This window comes from Rattus norvegicus, chromosome 1 (assembly GCF_021556685.1).
Source record: "Rattus norvegicus strain SHRSP/BbbUtx chromosome 1, alternate assembly SHRSP_T2T, whole genome shotgun sequence".
Lineage (NCBI taxonomy): Eukaryota > Metazoa > Chordata > Mammalia > Rodentia > Muridae > Rattus > Rattus norvegicus.
The window spans coordinates 61,258,671-61,280,026 of NC_141534.1; the positions used below are offsets into that span (position 1 = coordinate 61,258,671).

Below are 21,356 nucleotides of genomic sequence, written 5' to 3' on the forward strand. Positions count from 1 at the left end.
TGACCTCACTGTCCAGAGATGGCCAAGTCTACTTCACTACAGGTCTCACAAACACACATGCAGTGTTTTCAGATGCTTGCAGGTTCTTGAGTGCATCTGTCTTCCCATGCACTAGGGACAGCAGGTACCTGCTCTTCTTTGGGAGGTATCAAAGGCTTCTTTTTATGCTATCAAAGGCTCCCTATGTGCTGCAGACACAAGGAGAATGCACTTCCTGGGCAAGACAAGTGTGCAAATCCTTCATCAGCTCTCTGGGACATTCTATTCTCTTACAGAGGAAAAAACAAAGACATGCTTTCAAGTAGGAAACTTGATAAACGTAAAAAATACTAATGGTTGTATTTCAACAATTGATCGTACAGCTCTTATTAAAAAGAATTTTTGGGTTTCAAATGCTTCCGTTTTATTTAAAATTGTGATTATTTCCCTGATGCACAGATTTCTATGGAACAGAAAGTTCTTCTGAAACCATATTAGAGATTCTGAAAAAGAAAATGTGTTGAAATCATAAAGTCACCTTTCACACAAAATAAGCAAACAGGCCTTTCTCCCATAGCTCAACTGAGGAGTGAGGATGCAAAATTCAGGAATTAAAATTAAATAAATCTGTTACGCTGAGAAAGAGATGCAGACTCAACTGACACAAGTGTTCTTATAGCACTTAAGTCACAGGGGGCACAGCAACACGCTTCTTCCTTTCCTTACAGAGTTTATAAATCTCTTTACTAAATTTACAACTTCTGAGATAGCTGTGTTTGACAGCCACCCATGAGCTCCCATTTATCTCGGACGTCTTTGCTCCTGCTTGCAAGAATGCTGTGTAATGCTGTGAGAGCTCTACAGCCTTTGGAACCACTGAAGTATTAGTTAACTCTAATAGAACTGTCACCTTTGCTTTCCACTAATGATTAGTATTCTGGTGATTTGAATTGATAAAAATAAAATCCCTAGCATCAAATCTGAAACCTTTCTCTAGAATTTTGGAAATTAAATTATGAATTAGATATTCAATCTCAAACATTTACATTGGATCAGGAGGCTCACATTTTAGATGAATGATGTGTTGTGCGCCTTACATTAACAACTCCTTGCAGCGAACTCATGCAAATTAAAGAACGTACAGGCAACATTTCACCTGCCCTAAGAGACCTGTCTCCTGCATACAGGGGATGAGTAAACACAAAGAGCTTTTACAGCACTTCTTTTTGAATTCAAATTTCAAAATAAAAAGCAAAATATCACTTCAATACAGTAAGACTAACCAATCAGCTTTAAAGTAACCAATTAGTCATACCTTTCCTGAGAAAGTCCAACCAGACTAAATCCATCCACAATGAGGAGTTGGTCATGGGCACCTAGTTGTCCAACCTGAGCCACCAGAAGGATGCAGGTGTAGGGAGAAAAGAAAAAAGGCAGCGTCAATGCACAGCAGCATTCCTCACAGCACACAGTCAGTGCACAGCAGCATTCCTCACAGCACACAGTCAGTGCACAGCAGCATTCCTCACACCACACAGTCAGTGCACAGCAGCATTCCTCACACCACACAGTCAGTGCACAGCAGCATTCCTCACACCACACAGTCAGTGCACAGCAGCATTCCTCACACCCTTGCTGATTTCCCTCTAGGACTAAATAGGAATAGAAGTGAACACAACTTAGACACATTGCTGTCCTCATCTTCCAATGGCCTAGTGTCTCCCTATGATCATAAGGCTAGTCAAAGAGGAAGCAGAAGTGCCATTGGGCATGCCCTTCTTTTCAGGACACTCCCAACAACACCCACAGTGAACAAAGCATACATACACACCAGAAGTATCCTGTGTCTTCACTCAACAATCAGCCATACTTAGAAGAGCTGTAGCAACGAGAAAACAGAGGACGACCTACTTTCCTGCTGTCTCTCAGCAGAGAGCAGGACATTCCCCAGCTCGGGATTTCCCAGAGGCATTAAAGGATGAACCAATTCCAATGGGGAAATTCACTGATGAAGTTGTGTTGCTGCTTTCCTTCAAGAATGAAACCTTACAAGGGGGTGGGGGAAGAGTTTTCTCCCAGAAATGTGGCCCAGGGAGATTGTCCAGAGAACACGCAGATGGCAAAACCCAAGTGCCTTTGTACTTTGTCCTTCCCAGTTTGCTCTGTGCTCATTCTTCCTTTGGCTCTGTTTTCCAGTTCCCCATAATTCTTACCTTCTAATATCCTCTAAGTATTTTATGATTCTTCCCCCAACCCAAGCCTTCTCCCTCTTCTGGATTTCTTCTCTTCCCAGCAAGGACTCAATATGACTGCTGTGTAGCCCACTCTAGAGCGTGGTGCAGCTGAATGCATCCATTCACCTGAAGTTTATCACACTCTAAAAACACCAGCTTCCACAAAGTGAGGTGGAGAGTGGTATGAGCTGAAGAAGTCTTCCATACTTTACTGGTCCTAGCACACACGGCATTTATCACAAGAGGTATAGAACAAATTCTTAAGCTTTCAAAAGTAACATCTCATTTCATTCAGCCTGAAATCTAATAACCAGCAATGACTTTGAAAAATTGAAATTACAGTTGCTGCAACAGTACAGATCCTGTGAAGAGGTAGGTCCTGCGACAGTGGAGGCACTGAAATAGCGCCGGTTCTGTGACAGTGAAGGTCCTTTGAAAGTGGAGGCACTGAGATCGTGGAGGTCAATCTACATACAGGGGCGCTGCTGCACAATTGAGGTTCTGCTACAGTGGAGGTCCTGCAAAATTGGAATTGCTGATACAGGGGTATTCCTGTCACTGTAGAGATCCTGGGGCAGTGAAGTTGCAGGATCATGGGAGATCTTGCTTCAGTTGATGTCCTGAAACACTTTAGTTGCTACGGGTGGTGCTATGACAGTGGAATTCCTGGGATAGTGGAGGTTATAGGACAGTGGGTGTCCTGAGACAGTTGTAGTGCTCCTACAGTGGAAATCCTGTGACAGTGGAGGTCCCGCAATAGCAGTATTGCTTGGACAGTCCAGTTCTTGGGCAAAGGAGGTCCTGTGACACTTGAGATGCTGAGACTCTTGAGCTCCTGAACAATAGAAGTGCTGTGATAGTTGAAGTGCTGAGACACTTGTGGTCCTGTAACAGTGGAGTCGACACACAGACAGTGGACTTCCTGAGGTAGTGGTGGTGCTTAAACAGTGGATGTCCTGTGACAGAGGAGGTCCTGCAATAGAGGAAGAACAATATATGCTGGCTGATGACCCAGAGCTTCCAGAAAATAGACCACCAATCAATATACATCAGAGGATGACATTATTTGAAACCAATGGGATGGAAGGCCCTTGGTCCTGTGGAGATGTGATGCTCGAACATAGGAGGAGGCTGGAGTGGTGGGTTTCGAAAAGTTGGGTGAGTTTAGGAGCAGCATCATAGTGGCAAAATGGAGGGAGGAGGGAGAAGATGTAGGAGTGGGCATTTGTGGATTGGCACCTAGGACGTGGGACATCATTTGAGATGTTAACAACAGTGGAAATGATAAGGTTTACATTGTCTGACCCAAACCTAAGGGATACTACATAAGGAACACAGAAACCCACAGGTGCTCACCAACAATCAGTTAAAATTTGGCCTTATGCGCTCTACTCCAAAGAAACTATTCCAAGAACACTGTTTTTTGTTTTTTCAAACAAAGTTTAAAACTCTTAAGTGTACTCTCAAATCTGCCCTAATTCGCATAAATTGGTCAAAACTGTTGGCTTTGTAAATACTTCTATCTTGTCCCAATAGTCACATGCTGGTCATCCCAACAACATGATACTTGTCAAGGTGGGAGTCAATCAACATGGGATTCTAGTTCCAACTGGGTCATGCAGACCCTGAGCTCACCTTCAGTTTCTCACACACACACATACACACACACACACACACACACACATACACACACACACACAGACACAGAAACACACACACATGCACACACACACACACTCACAGACACGGACACAACCACCCATGAGAGGGGGAGAGGTAGAAACAGAGTGAGTGAGAGAGAGAGAGAGAGAGAGAGAGAGAGAGAGAGAGAGAGAGAGAGAAGAGAGTGCTTATCATCTATTTTCTAAGGCATATTGTGTGCTCTTCACGTTGAGCACAGAGACTTGCACATGTAAACCAGTCATGTACACCTAGGAACATTTTCTGTTCTGTATATTCTCTTTTCTATCCAGTTTTTAGGATATCTTTAAAAGCAAGTAGGGCATTGTCCTACCATGAAATCTTGGACCTAAAGGTACATTTTAATACAAAGCTTACATGTCACTTACAGATGACTCTAGTAGGAAGTACATTAAGTTCAGAATCATTCAATCAGAAACCCTTAGTGTGTATACATCATTCTCACTGCCTTCACTTAACCTCATGTTTAGACCACTGTTCCTAGCTGGAGATTCCTATTTATCTCCCAGAATAAAAGGGAGTCTCCGTGCTCAAGTGGAACAGCAGATTCAAGGTGGGACTGTTGGGTGACATTACAGTGAACATCAGGGACTGTCCCACGGAGGGAGGACATGGCCCTTTCTTTCCTCCTGGGGAAGCAGTATCTACATTGTCCTGAGCAGGGAAGGATCCTCTCATTCTAGCAGATGTTCTGGATGACACAAGGAATGTGAATAGATTATGAGATCACTTTTCCACATTTCTTTCTGAGGCAGAGACCCTTGAGACCCTTGGCTCAGGAGTAACTGTTCCAGATAGCAAGGTGAGGTCAGTGTGGGCCCTGTGTTGACCTATGAATAGTTATTTATGTTAATCACCAAATCTTTAAAACTTACAGCATGTGAGAGAAAAGTCTCCCAGGAGTCTCAGCTAAAAGTAATCAGTGAGTTTTTAAGAACAAGAACAAGTAGGAAATTTAAATTCATGTATTGCTACAAACAAAGCAAGAAACTGTCACTAGATCACCTTTGTGTAAGGGCCCTGACGACCTACACAACTTAAGATGTGAAGTGCTCAGCTAGCATGCTTCCTGGCATGAACCCAAGACACAGCTTCTCTGTGTCTCATCACCTCTGAAGCATGGTCCACAAACAATGGCAACAAACCTTCTCTTCCTCAGAGTTCAAAGTTACCTTTATTGTTAGTGATAGTTTCCACAGTTAACTAACCTCTACTGGATAGACAGCTTTGACTAACCTTCTCTGAGCTTCTCCCAACCATGTACAGATGGTACATCCCTCTGCACATGAGGCCTGTTCCTCTCAGGCCTGCTGTTCTCCTTCCCAGATTAGAAACTGGATACCTTTCAAGCCTACATTCTTAAGTCATCTATCAACTTTGGGTACATGATAAGCACAGCATGACATTGGGTGCCAAATAACACTTTCCTACCTGACAATGAATATGATCCAGGGGTACCAAACATGGAAACTGGTCAGGTAAGGTCAGGTAACCCCCATGCTATCTCCATGTGGAGATGAAGATTGACACACCTTCCCAAGCAGACTTTCTCAGCTGTCTCAGCCCACACAGTAGTCCTCTGCTGAGCTTCCTTACTCCCAGTGACTGATGAGAGTACATGAGAAGATGCATGATTTCTGGAAAGCGCTGGGCCCCATGACCCACAGTAGCAGCAGCTTCTGATCACAGGTGATTTCAGGAACTGAAAATGCCTAATGTTCCTGTGTTGATTTGAATATGCTCAGCCCAGGGAGTGGGAATATTTCCAGATGAGCCCTCATTGGATAGGTGTAGCCTTGATTGAGGAAGTGTGTCACTGTAGATGTTCCTTGTCCTAGCTGCATGAAAATCAGTTTTCTAGTAGCGGCCTTCAGATGATGATGTAGAACACCCAGCTCCTCCTGTACCATGTCTGCCTAGATGCTGCCATGCTCCCACATTGATGATAATGAACCAAACTGCTGAACTTGTAAGCCAAACCCAAATCAGTGTTCTTCTTATAAGATTTGCATTGGTCATGGTGTCTGTTAATAGCAGGAAAACCCTAAGTAAGTCACTTTCTACCACAGATTACGAGGTTAATTGAGTGATGTCATCACCTGAGGGGACATGGCCTCTTATTAAGGTTCTAATGTCCTAAGTAATTGCAGGCTCTCTTCTGGCCTAGGCATTGGCTATAAGATTAATCTTCCCAGTGTCTTCTTCTCTGTAAACTATACATTTTGCATTTCTATTTGCCCCATTTGCTCTTTTTCATTGAAGTCCTATAACCTCAGTATAACAGAGGCCATACTGGGCTCTCTTCAAATTTTCATCGAAGAAATTTGTTTATTACTTTTTAATTTAGCCTCAGGTAGGTTTTTAGGATGTGGGCTGAAGGAAGCCACATTTTTGTAAAAGCATCATACAAATTATCCCAGGCTAGTTACAAATATTATTGCCTTCTGAATCCACTTGTCCTGGGCTTCCACATTCTGGATAGGTCTTGGCACTCCTGACTCCCAAGCTCCTGCCAGTATACCCCATTAAACTCTTCTTAGAGCACTGGGCCACTTCTAGTTCAAAGTTCTGAATTCTTGCATATTTTCCAAAACAAGTAACAAGCACAAACTGGCATGTTCAGGTATCACAGAGCAAGAGTCCGCCCTATTACATCCCCTTCTGCATTAGTTACCTTTGTATTTCTGTGACAGAAATGCCATGAGCACAGCAAAATATAAAACATGTAGGCGATTAGTGATCCTATTTCACAGACCACCTGTTACCATAGGTTAAGTTCTATGGCGACAGGGCACAGTGGAAGGAGCAGGAAGCAGAGGACTCACATCTGGAATCACAAGTACAAAGCAGAGAGTGCACAGGGAGTGGTGCAGAGCACTAAAACCTCAAAGCCCAGCCCCACTGGCATTCTTTCTCCAGCAAGGGCACACCTCCTGAGTCTTCCCAAACAGAGTCACGAACTGGGAAAGGAGTACTCAAATGCCCGAGACAGTGGAGGATAGCTCATGCAAAATGTCATGATGATTCAGGAATTCGAATCAGTAACAGAGAGAACCTTCACTCTGGGTCAATGTGTGTTGCTGCAAAGCCAGCAAGCTGCTCTCCCTCCTCTTGAACATAAGATGTGGATTAAGTAAAAATGTAAACAAGCATCTCCATGGAAAATCAACAGCCCTGTTAATCTGGTCATACTTATAGGATAAGTCCAGAGGTGCTAGATACTGAAATCAGCGAAGAAGCCAACACAAACTCAAACCGTTTAGTCTATAGGAATAAAAATACCACAGAAGCCAAAATGGGTAACGATATGGAGCAAACACTCACTCACTCAGCAGATAAAATTACACCTAGCCCTTACTCACAGACCTACTTCATAAACAGTGTACATTCTGCTGGTACCTACTCAACACAATCCTAAATGCTGCAATCAAACCAAATGGTTTCTTACTTTGTTGAGTATGACTTAAAAACACTGAAGTACTCTGAAGGAGGTTAATGGAAACTTCTCAGGGCCTGGGGAAGTTGGCTGAGGGAGTACAGATTAACAAAGCAACACAACCCAATTTCCCCACCAGCAAGCAGAAACCGGCCTGATGTCAGCTGCCAATTCCTGAGGGTTTAAGAGAAGCCTACAGACTGGAAGGACTGAGGTAGGTGAGATTAAAGTACAGTTACACTGAATGCTCACTTGAGGAATGGGTAGGGTAGCAACTGGAAAGTGCTCTGTGTGTGTGTGTGTGTGTGTGTGTGTGTGTGTGTGTGTGTGTGTTCCATGCATGTGTTTCTGTGTGAGTGTGGTTGGGTTGTTGCTGTTGTGTGCTTAATTTGAGACAGAGTGTTACCACAAACTGAAGCTGTCCTAAAACTCACCCTGTGCACAAGGGTGGTTTGGATAGTAAAGAGACCTTCTCTCTCATGAAAGGGGGATTAATGATGTGTAGCACAAGCTATGTGTGAATGTAAATTTCAAAATCTGAAGATTTCATAAATCTCCTTTGGCTTGCTTTAACAATGCTGGTGATTATAGCAATACATGGTACACTGAGGACAGAACAGAATATATAGTGTGTGCTTTTGAGATGGTTCAGAGGTGAAAGGAATAGCTGATGATCTGAGTTTAGTTCCAGAGGCACTTGTAATAATCAAACACAAATGTAGCCGACTTTTATCCTGTGTAGAAATCAGTCAGGGCATCCAGTCATCTAAAGTCTGGAAGCTGGGGAAGGGAACATGGAAAATGAATATCCTAGTAAGAGCACCATTGGAAGGGGAAGCCCTGGGTCCTGCTAAGACTGAACCCCCAGTGAACTAGATTGTTGGGAGGAGGGCGACAAGGGGGGGAGCATGGGGAGGAGGGAAGGGGACGTTTGCATGGAAACTGGGAAAGGGAATACTGGAAATGTATATAAAAATACTCAAGTTAATATATATATATATATATATATATATATATATATATATATATATATATACACACACACACACACACACACTGAGGTCAACCCTAGATAGGGCATAGAGCAATCCACCCATCATGGGATTCAACGGGGAGTTTTATGAAAGAGCTATTTCCCAGGAGCACACCTGTGTGTCAAGGCCTCCCTTCCAGCTTGGCCTTTGGAATCTCCAGTGCTAAACACTGTCTCTTCCTTTGCAGAAGTGAAACATAATAAAAATTCACACTTCACAGTACAGTGAATAGCAGTAATCGCGAAAGGTGTAAATAGAACCGATGAGTACCAGAGTATGTGGATTGATGTTATATGAAATGTGTTTGGGTGCAGTGCAGTATCCTCTTCCATGTTCCTACATACTGAGCAACGACCCTGTACAATTTCTCTCTAGACAGAACCATCTGGAATTCACTCACTGAGGGACTTATGCCCTGGAGTGGCAGCTACAGGTAGGACTTGTGCAACCATGTCACGAAGCGAAGAGAAAGAGATGCATGGATTAAATGGAGAGAAGCAGATTGGAATGGTGGAGAGGCTAACCTGCCAACAACTCCAAACCCCCAGCAGGATGACAATGGAGAACAGCGAGCAGTTTCCCAGCCAGCCTCACTCTCCATAGCCAGACTTCTTCCAGTCCTTCCATTTTCCCAAGGAAAGAAAAGTTCAAAAAGCAGGGACAGGGAAAGAAAAACTGCTCTACTCCCAGGAGCCAAGGGCAAACCCCCTGGCACCTCCCTGTCTGAGCCCATAAGCAGAGACAGCCCAGTCCTGGGATCATCTCTAGAGGCTCAGGGACCCAGGCAGATGAGCCCTTGAATCACAAAGGGTTCCTCTACAGCATTCTATGGGTGTCAGTCCTGAGTCCCTGAGCCTGAGGTGCTCTGCACAGCTATTCAGAGAAGCCTTCTCCTGATCTCTGTACAAAGATCTCTGTGTTGGATGTCAGAGGAGAGTGTCCACCCAGCATGGTTTGGGGCTCTGGCCCTCTAATCTGTTGGTCCATGTTAACTTCTCCACAGAGAAAGCTTATGAGCTTTGCTGATGCATCCATTAGGCGTTTGGGGGATTCAAACTCAAGTCTCTGCCTAGTCCTGCAGCTTTGTCTCAGGTGTTTGATGATAACCTAGAGCCTTTCTGAGGATTTATGAAACAGTGTCCTCTTGATGGGTCAGTTTAGAAACAGCTTTGTCTTTAAAAAAAGAAAACTATACCATCAGTTTGAGGCTAATTCTTCAGAATTCAAAGATAACGTGACACCCTGAGTGTAGACATGAGGACTTTAAAGCAGGATGCAGAGTAAACATTCAAAACAGAGAACTATGGACAGCTAAACATCTTACAGGGTTTTATTTCTAACAGCCTAAAGTCTTTCCATAGCCCATAGAAGCCACGGTCTCAGAGTCCTTCCCAACCATGTTGACAGGTCCTATTGTGACCTCATGAGGAGCGATTGTGAGGCGGCCCAGCAAACACATATTAAGCTGTTGCCAGGCCTGGAATTCTTTGAGTGCTTTGAGAGGAGATGTGGAGTGGAGCCCTCTGCGACTTGGTTGTATCTAGTGAGCTGTGTGTGGTTGTATCGAATTTTACTGTACTGTGTATATGTGTATGTATCAGTGTGTGTAAGAGAGTGTGTGTTGACAGATTGGCCTGTGTGTGAGTGCGTGTACACTTTTGCCTGTGTGTTTGTCAGTATATGTAGGAGTGTGTGAGTTTACAGGTTTGTATGTGTGTATGTGTTTGTATGTGTGTATGTCTTCTTGTGCGTATGTGTATCCCTGTGTGTATGTGTGTATTTGTCTGACGTGTGTTTTTCCAGCTTTGCTTGTGTGTAAGTATGCGTGTTTTGTGTGAATCTGGGTGTTTGTAAGAGTTTGTGTGAGTATAAGTTCACTTCTGTGTATTTCTGTGTGTGTGCCTGTGTGTGTGCCTGTGCCTGTGTGAGTGCCCGTGTGTGTGTGTGTGTGCGTGTGTGTGTGTGTGTGTGTGTGTGTGTGTGTGTGTCTGTGTGTGCACGTGCCCATCCCCTTTTGCCCCTTGTATCTATATTACCTGCACCTCAGTGCAAGAGAGTGTAGAGGCCAGAAGTCACCCCGGCTGCTGTTCCTGAGGTAGGTTCTCAACCTTATTTTCAAGACAGGCTCTCTCACTGGCCTGCAGCTGCCCAAGTATCTGGGCTGGCTGACCAGTCGCTCCCAGGAATTTGGTATGCCAACCCCATAATATCAGTTTAAAGGCCTATGGAGATGGCTGGCTGCCTATTTCTTGATTGATTGATTGATTTTTGGATGACTTCAAGAGAAAGAATTAGGTCACATATTGCCACGCCACTGGCTATTTCCTTATTGGGGTTTTGTTTTTTGTTTTATTTATTTATTTATTTATTATGGATTGCTGGTTTCATTTTTTAGTGGTTTTTATGTTATCACATGCTATATTACTGCTTTGATTATTTACGGTTCTGCAGTCGGATGATTCACTTTATCTCCATTTTCAATGTCCTGCGGTTTCATCCTTTTACATTATTCCTGTTTCTCTATTTATTGAGTACAAGCAATCATTGGCTTAGACTTGATACAAATTTGCCCTTTGTGACACTTTGACTCTTCGGCCTTTGTTTAAGGTTTACTATTCACTGATATTTAACTGCCTTATTCCTTGTGGTTGGTTAATTTTAATTTTCAGTATTTTGCTCTGGAGAGTTGTGGATTTTTGTGGATCACTAGGTCCTGAAATTCAATGGAGTTTTCCCTTAAGTGTTGGCTTTTTATATTTGTTTGTTTTGTCTTATACTAATTCTTTCTCCTCTCATTTCTTTCATCTGTTTTTTTTTTTTTTTCTTCAATGAACATCTATTCGTAGTATTGACCATCTTTGGCCGCCCAATCCTATTGTAGTATGACGATTTTTATTTTCATCATTGCATTTAGTATGTGTGTGCTCTTGGCTTTCTCTTTTGGGGTTGGTTATTTGGGTGGCTTTTACTTATGACTCTTCATATTTTCCCCTTAACTTTTTCATAATTTTGCTCTATTTTTCTGGTCTAGTTTTTACTTTGTCTTTGTTTGTTTTTTTTTCTTTTTCTTTTGTTTGTTTCTTTTAGGTACCACATGTGTAATTTTAGCTCCTATATTGCTCCATCTTTTTCATTATTTGATTCCATTTTTGTTATTTTTAGGTAGCATTAGTACTGATAAAATGCCTACAGAGACTGAGGAGGAGTTACCAACCCCTACACCCGAGCCCAGTATCTCTGAGGAGGGTTACTTCCATTCCCAATACCAAGTATTGGGGACAATTGGGCAAGGGGGCAACGCCAAAGTCCTCCTGGCCCACCACCGGCTCACAGGAACCCCGGTGGCTGTCAAAGTTCTGCGAAAGGACAAGCAGTGGTTCCAGCCAGCCATGATGGAAGCAAACATAATGAGAAAGATCAACCACCCCAACATAGTGTCTCTCATACAAGTTATTGAAAAGGAAACGAGAATATACCTCATAATGGAGCTGGTGGAAGGCCAAGAACTCTACCAGTACATCAGAGAGTCAGGGCACATAGAGGAGGATGAGGCCCGGCAAATATTTGAACAGATATTGTCAGCAGTGAGCTACTGCCATGGAAAGGGGATTGTTCACCGAGACCTCAAACTGGACAATATAATGATTGATAAAAACAAAAAGGTCAAAGTCATCGACTTTGGGCTTAGCACCCAATTTCAACCTGGAAAACTGCTAAACCACCACTGCGGCACGTACTCTTTTGGTTCCCCTGAACTTTTCCTTGGCCATCGGTATGACGGGCCGAAGAATGATATGTGGATTATAGGAGTGGTCTTGTACTGTATGGTAGTGGGAAAGCTCCCATTTGATTCAGTGATCATCCAAGAACTGCAAAGACAAGTAGTGGCAGGGGTATATCCTGCTCCCTGTGGGGTTTCAAAAGAGCTGGAGGACCTCCTTAGTAAATTACTGAGGGTAAATCCCAACTTTAGACTAACAGCAAGAAAGGCGATGAAACACCCTTGGTTAAAAGAACACTGGAACGGATTGATAGGTCCCTATGAAGAACTGCTTCCCCTCACACCAGACCTGGCCATTTTGGATGCCATGAAAAGCATTGGATTCCAAGCCTCTGTAGTAAAACACTCTTTAAAACAAAGAAAATATAATGAGGAAATGGCAACTTATTTCTTTCTACAAAAGCAGGCTCTCCAGGGGGATGGCTGCACAGCCCAGGCACAGCAAGTGAGTTCCCTTGCAGCACCATTCCCTAGCCTTGATCCTGCTGCTGCTTTTAGATTAGAACCAAAGAGGAGTGGAAGCCTGCCAGTCCTTGGCACCTTGCGGGTGTCATCCTCCCATGGTCACGTATCTCACTATGGCCAGAATGCTCATCCAAAAGGAGGCAAAAGATCCACTGTGGCTGGTCGTCTCAGGCCTCTACCGATGACACCTACACAGGACCTCTATCACAAATGTGCCGTGAGTGTCCAATGCATTCAAACAACAAGAATCTTCAGTGAGAAGAGTAGCAATAAGGAAATCAAAGAAGACAACCCACTCTCCCACAGAGCCCCATTAGAGGATAAGCCTATCCCCAGCAGGGTACGGCACAGAGGTTTTAAGGGGTGGACCAGGAATATAGCAAATGCCCTGATAAAGCTGTGTTGTTGCATGCCAAGGAGAAAGAAACCTCGCCTGGGGCAGAACAGAATCTCCCCCCAGAAATGAGCCACAGGGAGAGTCCAGAGAACAAGCAGCAGGCATAGCCCAGGTAAATTTGTGCTTTGTCCTTTTCAGTTTGCTCTATGCTGGTCTTCCTCTGTCTCTGGTTTCCATTTTCCCCACAATTCTTACCTTGTATCTGCTCTAAGTTCTTTATGAGGTTTCCCCAACACCAAGCCTTCTCCCTCTTCTTGATTTCTCCTCTTCCCAGCAGGGACACAATAGGATTGATGAGTTCAACACTCTACAGAGTTTTCTAGTTGGCCCAACCCTTCAGATGGACTCCAGCTACCCCTTAGGCCAATAGCTCCCACAGGGTGAGGACTAGAGGTTCATGGGCTCATGGACTCCTCCAGGGGCTACTGATCTTTTCACATGTGGTCATCAATCACAAGTGCTGCAGAACACAGTCTTATGTTTTCAAATGTAACATCCCATTCCATTAAGCCTCAAAACTAATTAACAAGGTTTGTCATTGAATAAGTATCAACAACCTAGTTTGTGGATTATAGTTGATGGTCAGAATCCTGCATGCATGCATATTGTTTTGCATACTGGTTTTTTTTGTTCCTAAGACCTAGTGATCTATTGAATTTTATAGGTAGTAGTCTAAATGGTTTCTTTCAAAGACCTCAACTGAGAAGTAGAAAAAAGAAGTTATAATATAGTAAGGAAAATCAAAGCCCCAAATGGTAAGCTAAGAATTCTACCTCACTGTCTTTTTTGCTTGGAATAAATTGTCTTGTCTATTTCACAGTGTCATCTGGAAATTCTTTCATGTCCTCAGTAAAAACAGTAGGTGATTTCAGACACATGGCAATGGAAAAGACACCAGCAGAAACTACAGCAGCAACAGGAGTAGCAACAATAGCAGAAGCAGCATTAGGCACAGCAGCAGCAGGAGGAGGAGAACGAGGAGGGTAGGAGGAGGAGGAGGAGGAATATGAAGAGAGGAGGAGAAAGAAGAGGAGGAGGAGGAAGAGAAGGGAGAGGAGGAGAAAGAGGAGGATGAAGGGCAGGGAGAAGATTTTGATTCCCTGTCCCCGTGAGAATTGCTGATGACTATTTCGGGACACAGATATCATGCTGAGAACTGTTTATCAAAATGATTTAACAGAATATTAATTTTCATAGAATACAAGTCAATGTTCCTGAGGGCATGCAGCCCTGGAAAAGAGAGCCAGATGGCAGAGGCAAGCAGTGTGGGATGTTCTTACTGAGGAAGACCTTCTCAAAGCTGATGATGTAATAGGTATGAAGGAGCATTTCATGGGAGTCACGGTCCCATGCCCCTGTGTCAGGGCACATAGAGCTACTAGCCTTGCATCCTGCGTGAGAGGGGACCTGGAATATTCCCTGATCCCAACAGGGTCCTGGATTGCATGGTTCCCCCTCAGTGATGGTCCTCCCTGCGCCTCATGGGGTACGCAGCTTCTACGGGCTGAATTTATATCAGTGATTAACTGGAGCTGGACCACAACCACACCACAGGCAAGCCCTGGGCACTGAGGACATTAAGAGCAGCAGACAACATCTCCTCCACTGCTTCTGACTCTGCTCCACAAGCCAAGGCAGCTCCCACACAGCAGGCATCCAGCCTAACTCCCAGCAGGGAGAGTGTGAGATGTCTGTGGATGAGCCCACAGGGACTACAGGATTCTGTGGGAAGACATCTGGTAGATTCTGGAGCAGCTGCAGCAGCCTGGACACATGAACTACAGTGGAGGTGAGCTATAGGAACAGGTAGCAAAGAGCCTGATCTGGCCAATGCTGATCTGAATCCCTGGGTGCAGGCTGGAAGGGTCACTCAGGGCTATTAGAGTGAAGGCCAGCCAAGGGCATACAATGTGTCACTAACATTCTCAAAGTCTTGTCCAGGAAAAAAACCACTGGCCTTGACCAGTAAAGTTGAGTCCAGACTCATGGGCTACAGGATAGCAGATTGAACTGAGTCTGAATTCCCATGAGTATGACCTCTGGCTGCTCCCTAGGCTCAGTATAGATGAGCATGAGAAGGCACCATTGCTGTGTTTGCAGGAGTAGCAGAGAGCTCGGAATACATGACCCACTCCTAACCCAGACTGGAGCCACTCTGGGGAGGAGATGGCATCATTTGAGAGATGGGCTAATGCGGGACACTGTGCTCTGGTTTGTGGTACATACAGCTCCTGTCTTTCTTGCTGACAGTTCAGATCCTCAGCTGGCCTCATCACGGACAGTCCCATGAGGAGTGGGTGTTTGGTTCCTTCTTCCCAGTTAGGGCAGGAACAAGCCCAGACGCAGTGAGTAAGGACAGTGCTTCTGTCTTGACCCAGCTTCCTTGTCCTCCCCCCTCCCCCAACTCATATCAGGAGCCACCCAGAGACCTTCATAGGAGTGTGGGTCATGTTAATCGGAATGCACAGCTGGAGATTAAATTCTGGGTAAGGTCTCCATACAGCCCTGGTGGCTCCCACAACCTGCCTACCTAAGTTTTCCCAATTGGGTCCTCAGGGTCGTGGAGAATCTTCTACAGGCTGCCATGAAGATACAGCCAGTTTCTTGGTAACATTGTGTTTAGCAGAGGTTTTCTGCTTCAGGCACAGAGCCTTCCAGTGAGAGGGTTTGCTGAGTAGCACACCAGGACCAGGAAAGTGTAGAGCCCTCCAGTGGTAGACATCAAGTACTGCAGGAGTTTATTTCCTGATTTCTTCACATCTACCTTGTTCTAAAGGCTTTTTGTCAGACACATAGGGACCTAAGAAACTTGAGTTTGCAACCCCATAGGGAACCCAGGACACTAAACCATCAGCCCTGATAAACGTCGGCAGAGGACAGTCTGGGATCTGTGTTTGTAGAATGGCTCTAGACTAGAATGAAGGCTGATTGACCAGCCAGTCAAGGAGAGTTAGGGACAGTTAGAGACTTGGAGGAGAGCATGAGCGGCAGACACAGCAGACTGCAGGCCAACAGTGGAACCGGTTCATTTAATAGAGACGCATATGCCCTCCCAAAAGGCTGTCAGCTTAAGGCACTGCACTGAAGACCTGACCCAATAACATGCCCAATTTACACATCACCCACCTGTGGCTTGTGTAGGGTCCTCATGGTATATCCTAAAGTCCATCATGGCTGAAAGGCAGAAGTTTGCACATCATTGCAATGTGGAGGCTACTCTCTGCTGATGGGACCCACACAGTCTGTGAAAAAGTTTGCTTAAGTGAAAGTTGGCCGTCCTTGAACTCTCTGGTCTTCCAGGGTAGTGTGTGTTGATCACATGCAGAGCCATTCCTGAAAAACATAAGTGCCAAAATTCAACAATAGGGAGAGAATCCTGTGCCAGATGGAATCCCTCAGGCCAGTGCGGATTCAGAGACATCCTATGCCATGGCATGGAGGCTCCCAAGGACTTCTAGGATCAATGTGAGCCACACAAGAGCCCACAGTCCATCCTGGGAGAACATTAAAGTATCTGGAATTATCAGGGACCCTAAGGTAGGTTCGTCAGGATATGGAGCTGATGCATGGTGGGATGCTTGGAGGATACAGCCTAAGGCAACGTAGAGGAAAGTGTGTTATGAGAGTGAAGACAGAGCAACCACACAGTCTGAGAACAAGTTTGCTTAAGTGAAATTTGGCCGTCCTTGAACTCTCTGTTCTTCCAGGGTAGGATGGCCTATCGGGCCCAGGACAGAGCGACTATGCCTGCATTACAATGGTCTGTAATAGAGACGGAGAAGGTGTCAGGATGGGACTTGGGCAGTGGATGGAGCTCTATGACTGCAAAGCCTGCCTAGGCTCCCAGGACCCAGAGCTGGCTGCTGCAGGAAGTCCTAGATCACAACTCTGCCGTTCCTCTTCCCAGGTCTTGCTTTTAACTACTGTACCCAACACAACGCCTCCCTTGCAGGCTTACCAGAGCATGAAAACGAAATGGCCACCTCCTGAAACAAGAAACACTTCTAGAAGAGGAAGGAGACATCAATACAGTCACAAAACCTTCAACTCGAAATCTGTCTTGCCAATAAGTGTGCAGGGATAAAGGTAAAGCAGATATTGAGGGACCAACCAGTCAATGACTGACACAAAGTGAGATCTGTCTCATGTGACAGACAAAACCTCTGATGCTATTCATGATATTCTTTCTGATTTACTTGCAGACAGAAACGTAGCACACCTGTCTCCAGAGGCTTCACTCAGCGGCTGAAAGCCACAGCCAATCCTCAGATGGAGCTCAGTAAGTCTTGTGGAAGAGAGGGGGGAGAGTGACAAGGCAACTGGTTGGGTTAAAACACTACAAGAAGTCCCCTACCGTCAGATACCTTGGACCATGGAGTATGCTAGAGCCTGTGCAACCAACCCCAGAGCCGGGTTAGCTATCTGCAGTTGGTCTCCATGTGGGTCATCTGACAAGTAGATCCAGGACTGTCTCAGTCTGTGTTGCCTGCCATTGGATCTGTTCCCCATACCCGGACTACCTGATTGTAAATCTGTGGGGCAGAATGTGCTCGGGCCACTTGGGACTAGATGTCCCGGGGTGGTGTGGTACCCAGGGAGTCTCCCCTTGTCCAAAGAGAAGGGAGAGCATTATGGTAGAAAGGATTTGTAAGGTGGGACTGGGAAGGGAAAAGGGAGAGTGACTGGGATCAGGATGTAACCTGAATAAAGAAGACATTAATGGAAGTAAAAAAGTTAGCCTGGAAAATGGAAAGAATGATAAGTGGCTAAGAGCACTGATTGCTCTTTCAGAGGTCCTGAGTTCAAATCCCAGCAAACACATGGAGGCTCACAAATGTCTCTAATGACATCTGATGCCCTCTCTGGTCTTTCTAAATACATCTACCTTGTACGTATGTATAACGAATGATTGATTGAATGAATGAATGAATGAATGAATAAATAAATAAATTTTACCTAGTCTTAGTTATCAGGCAATGAATAAAATGTCGAGATTATGTTCAAACCCATGTCATGGATTGCCTGGATCTTTTAGATCTTCAGGAAACATCTCAACGAAGAACAAGAGAGGCTGGAGAAGAATGGGGAAGGGTTTGATCTCTGAAGTTCCTCAGTGTCCACTAGCACAGCACTTGTCCTTGGGAGATGACATCTTTCACTCTTCCTGACTGTTGCACCAATCAGAATTACAAGCTCTGTGGATGAACCTGTAAAAGAGGACAGTTGCTCTTGGGCCAATATGGAGGTTCCTGACCTCTCAGCAAGCTCACGGCTGACTTTTGAGGTCTCTTGAGGGTGAGCAAAATGAAGACACACAGAGTAGCCTCAGGTTGAGTCAGCCAGGCCCAGAGGGCTCAGTGGTGTCTCTCAGATTCCCAGGCCCTCCCTGAGATTGAACACACTACACAGTTTAAGAGGATAAGGGGATTACCAGGAAATGCAGTTGCTCAGGTGTCTGGCTCTGTAGGAGGGAAATAAATCACAGTGGGAAGCTTCAGGACAGTCAGGTGACCTGAGCCCTCACAGAGTCTAAGTCCAGACTCACAGACATTCATCTGTCCACAAGTCTCCTAAACACAGGCCTTGACTGACCTGCAGTCCAGAGTATGTTATTATACAGTGTCGCTTAGAGAGAGGACATACTTTCCAATTAGGCCTTTTCTGTGTCACACTGAGACTGGGTTTATGGTACAGCTGATGCAGATGGGGACTGGCCACAAGTGGCAGTCTATCGCAGATCATGAAATAAATAAATAAATAAATAAATAAATAAATAAATAAATAAATACCCACTAATCTCACTGCCTGCAATCCTCCTTGTCACCACAAGGGAGCGCTGCTTTGACCTTCTCAGAAATAAAAGCTGACTTACCTCAGGGAAATGGATGGATGGATGGATGGATGGATGGATGGATGGATGGATGGATGGATGGGTGGGTGGGTGGATGGATGGATGGATGGATGGACGGATGGATGGATGGATGGATGGATGGATGGATGGATAGACAGAGAAGTGATTTGACTTAATCAGTTTCTTCCAGTCCTACTTTTCTGGTCGAAAACACACTGAACATGTCTGCTGCAATTTCTTGTTCTTCATTTCTGCTTTCTTTGGCTGTTCATTCAAGGCAGCTCCCTTAGAATCTGCTCATCTCAATAAAGGTCCATCTGTGGAATGTATAGCTTCTCAGTTAGGAGCTAAGGGATTCTTGGAAGGAGTTCCCAAAATCCCCTCTGGGGCAGTTGCCAGTGTTCTCTACTTCAGACAGCAGCTGCATGAAGCAAACACACACCTGTCTGAACATTCCAGCTTGGGTGCACGTCACAGTGCACCTGCCCCAGGTCCCTGCCAGTTGCACATGCCACAGGGCCACAACTACAAGATCCCTTCCCCAGGACTCATGCCCCCTTGCATCTCCCCCAGGATTCCTGCTCTGTTGTAACTGGACCAGGGTCCCTGCCCGGTTGTTCCTGGCTCACGTTTCCTACTCAGTTTTACGTGCCCCAAAGACCCTGGCCCACTGCACCAGCCTCAGGGATCCTGTCCCATTGTGCCCACCATGCTGCGCCTTCCTGAGAGTACCTAGTAACTGTTCCTAGGTGGCATTTTTCAAAATCTAATTCAAAGATCTTGCCAGTCAGAACCCATTTTCTTTATTAACACCAAGTAGATATTTGCAGGGCTTCCTCACCTACACTTAATCAATCCCTTCTCTCAGTTGTCCATGTGGAAGCAAAGAAACTAGCAGCAGAACATGGATTATTCATCCAGGATATCAGCAGCCCTAGAATTCTCATGAGATGGGCTGCTGTGACTGTGATACAGGGGTGGCAGGGAGGCTTTGACACTGAACAAGCCCAGAGAGCTGCCTCTGCTCACATTGTTCCAGCACCTTAGCCTACATCTAGATGTCCTAAACTCTGAGAGGAGGAAGGAGATCTTCCTACATAGAAGATGTTCTCTGAATCTGTGCTGGCCAAGGTCAAGCCAGAGTGTTTGAACATTCCAGTTCCAGCCCCTGAGGGTTCTCTGCCTGCCTGGTGTTTTGTTGTGCTTTATGTCTGGCAAGGTGAAGATGTGGCCCATACTAGGAATATCTTTGAAGACAACTGCCCTGGGTTCCCATGCTAAAATTCAATTAGGGACTGACAGGGACCTAAATAACAAGACAGTGCCAAGACCATGAGTTCCAAAATCAAGAGCAAATGGGGCCTTGATGGTATCCTGTGCTGATCTGACAGGAGTCAGCACACACAATTCTCCTGCACATCCAATGCCCCTTGGAAAAATCCTCTGTCAAGGGTAAGTGATGCCTCATGAGAATGAACTGTCAGCGTAGGACAAGACACTTGGGACTACTGTCCTGAACTCACCAGTCTCAGATGAATGGGCTTTGAAAAGTTTTCAGGACACAGAATAGGGGTGTGTAAGCAAGTGCAGGTAATCCTTGGGAAACACATAGTTCCTGAGGAGGTTCTGAGATATGTTGGATCCACTCCTGGAAAAGGCAGCATTGTGTTCAGGGGGGTAAGAAAGCATGAGCCTGCTGATGTTTTCACAGTATTGCATGGGAACAGTAACAATGCCCTTAGGAGCAGGATGTCCTACCACTCTCAGATCAAGCAGACAGCCTAGAGCGTATTAGGCCCATATCCCAAGAGAATACCGGTCATGTGTGAAGCTTCTATAGCCAGGAAGCTGGAGCAGGGAACATTGATATTGTCTCAGTTTGGGGTTTACTGCTGAGAACAGACACACCATGACCGATGCAGCTCTTATGAGGACAACTTTAATGGACACAGGATTGCAGGTTCAGAGACTCAGTCCAGTATCATCAAGCTGGGAGCATGGCAGCATCCAGGCAGTCATGGTGCCAGAGTAAGTGAGAGGTCTACATATTCATCTGAAGTCTGCTTGGGGAAGATTGGCTTGCATGTGGATAGGAAAAGGGTTTTAAAGCCCATGCCCACAGTGACACACCTACTTTAACAAGACCACGCCTCCTAATATTGCCACTCCCTGAGCTAAGCATATACAAACCATCATAGACATCTTGCAGGAGGGTGGTACTGTTCTATCAGAGAGAAGCCTCTGCTCCCGTTAATATACTGAGGTCAACCCTGGGTAGGGCACAGAGCCCTCCACACATCCTGGGACTCAGGGAGGCATCCTATGAAAGAGCTTTTTCCTAGAAGGACACATGGGTGTAGGCCTCCCTTCCAGCCAGGCTGTAGGGAGTCTCCAATGCTAAACTCTGTCTTTTTGCAGAAGTGAAACAATGAAAATTCACCCTTAACAGTACAGTGAATAGCAAAAATGGTGAAAAGT

The 21,356-nt window shown here is 45.2% G+C and overlaps 1 pseudogene across 1 annotated transcript; it reads left to right on the forward strand.

Annotated features, from left to right (window-relative positions):
* Positions 1-9,873: 9,873 nt before the first annotated feature.
* On the forward strand, positions 9,874-18,191 carry LOC134485056 (sperm motility kinase Y-like; annotated as a pseudogene). Its single transcript, XR_015646161.1, has 7 exons — positions 9,874-10,479; positions 11,547-13,139; positions 13,848-14,816; positions 15,278-15,372; positions 16,980-17,113; positions 17,230-17,306; positions 18,063-18,191. The product of XR_015646161.1 is annotated as a sperm motility kinase Y-like (transcript).
* The last annotated feature ends 3,165 nt before the right edge of the window (positions 18,192-21,356 follow it).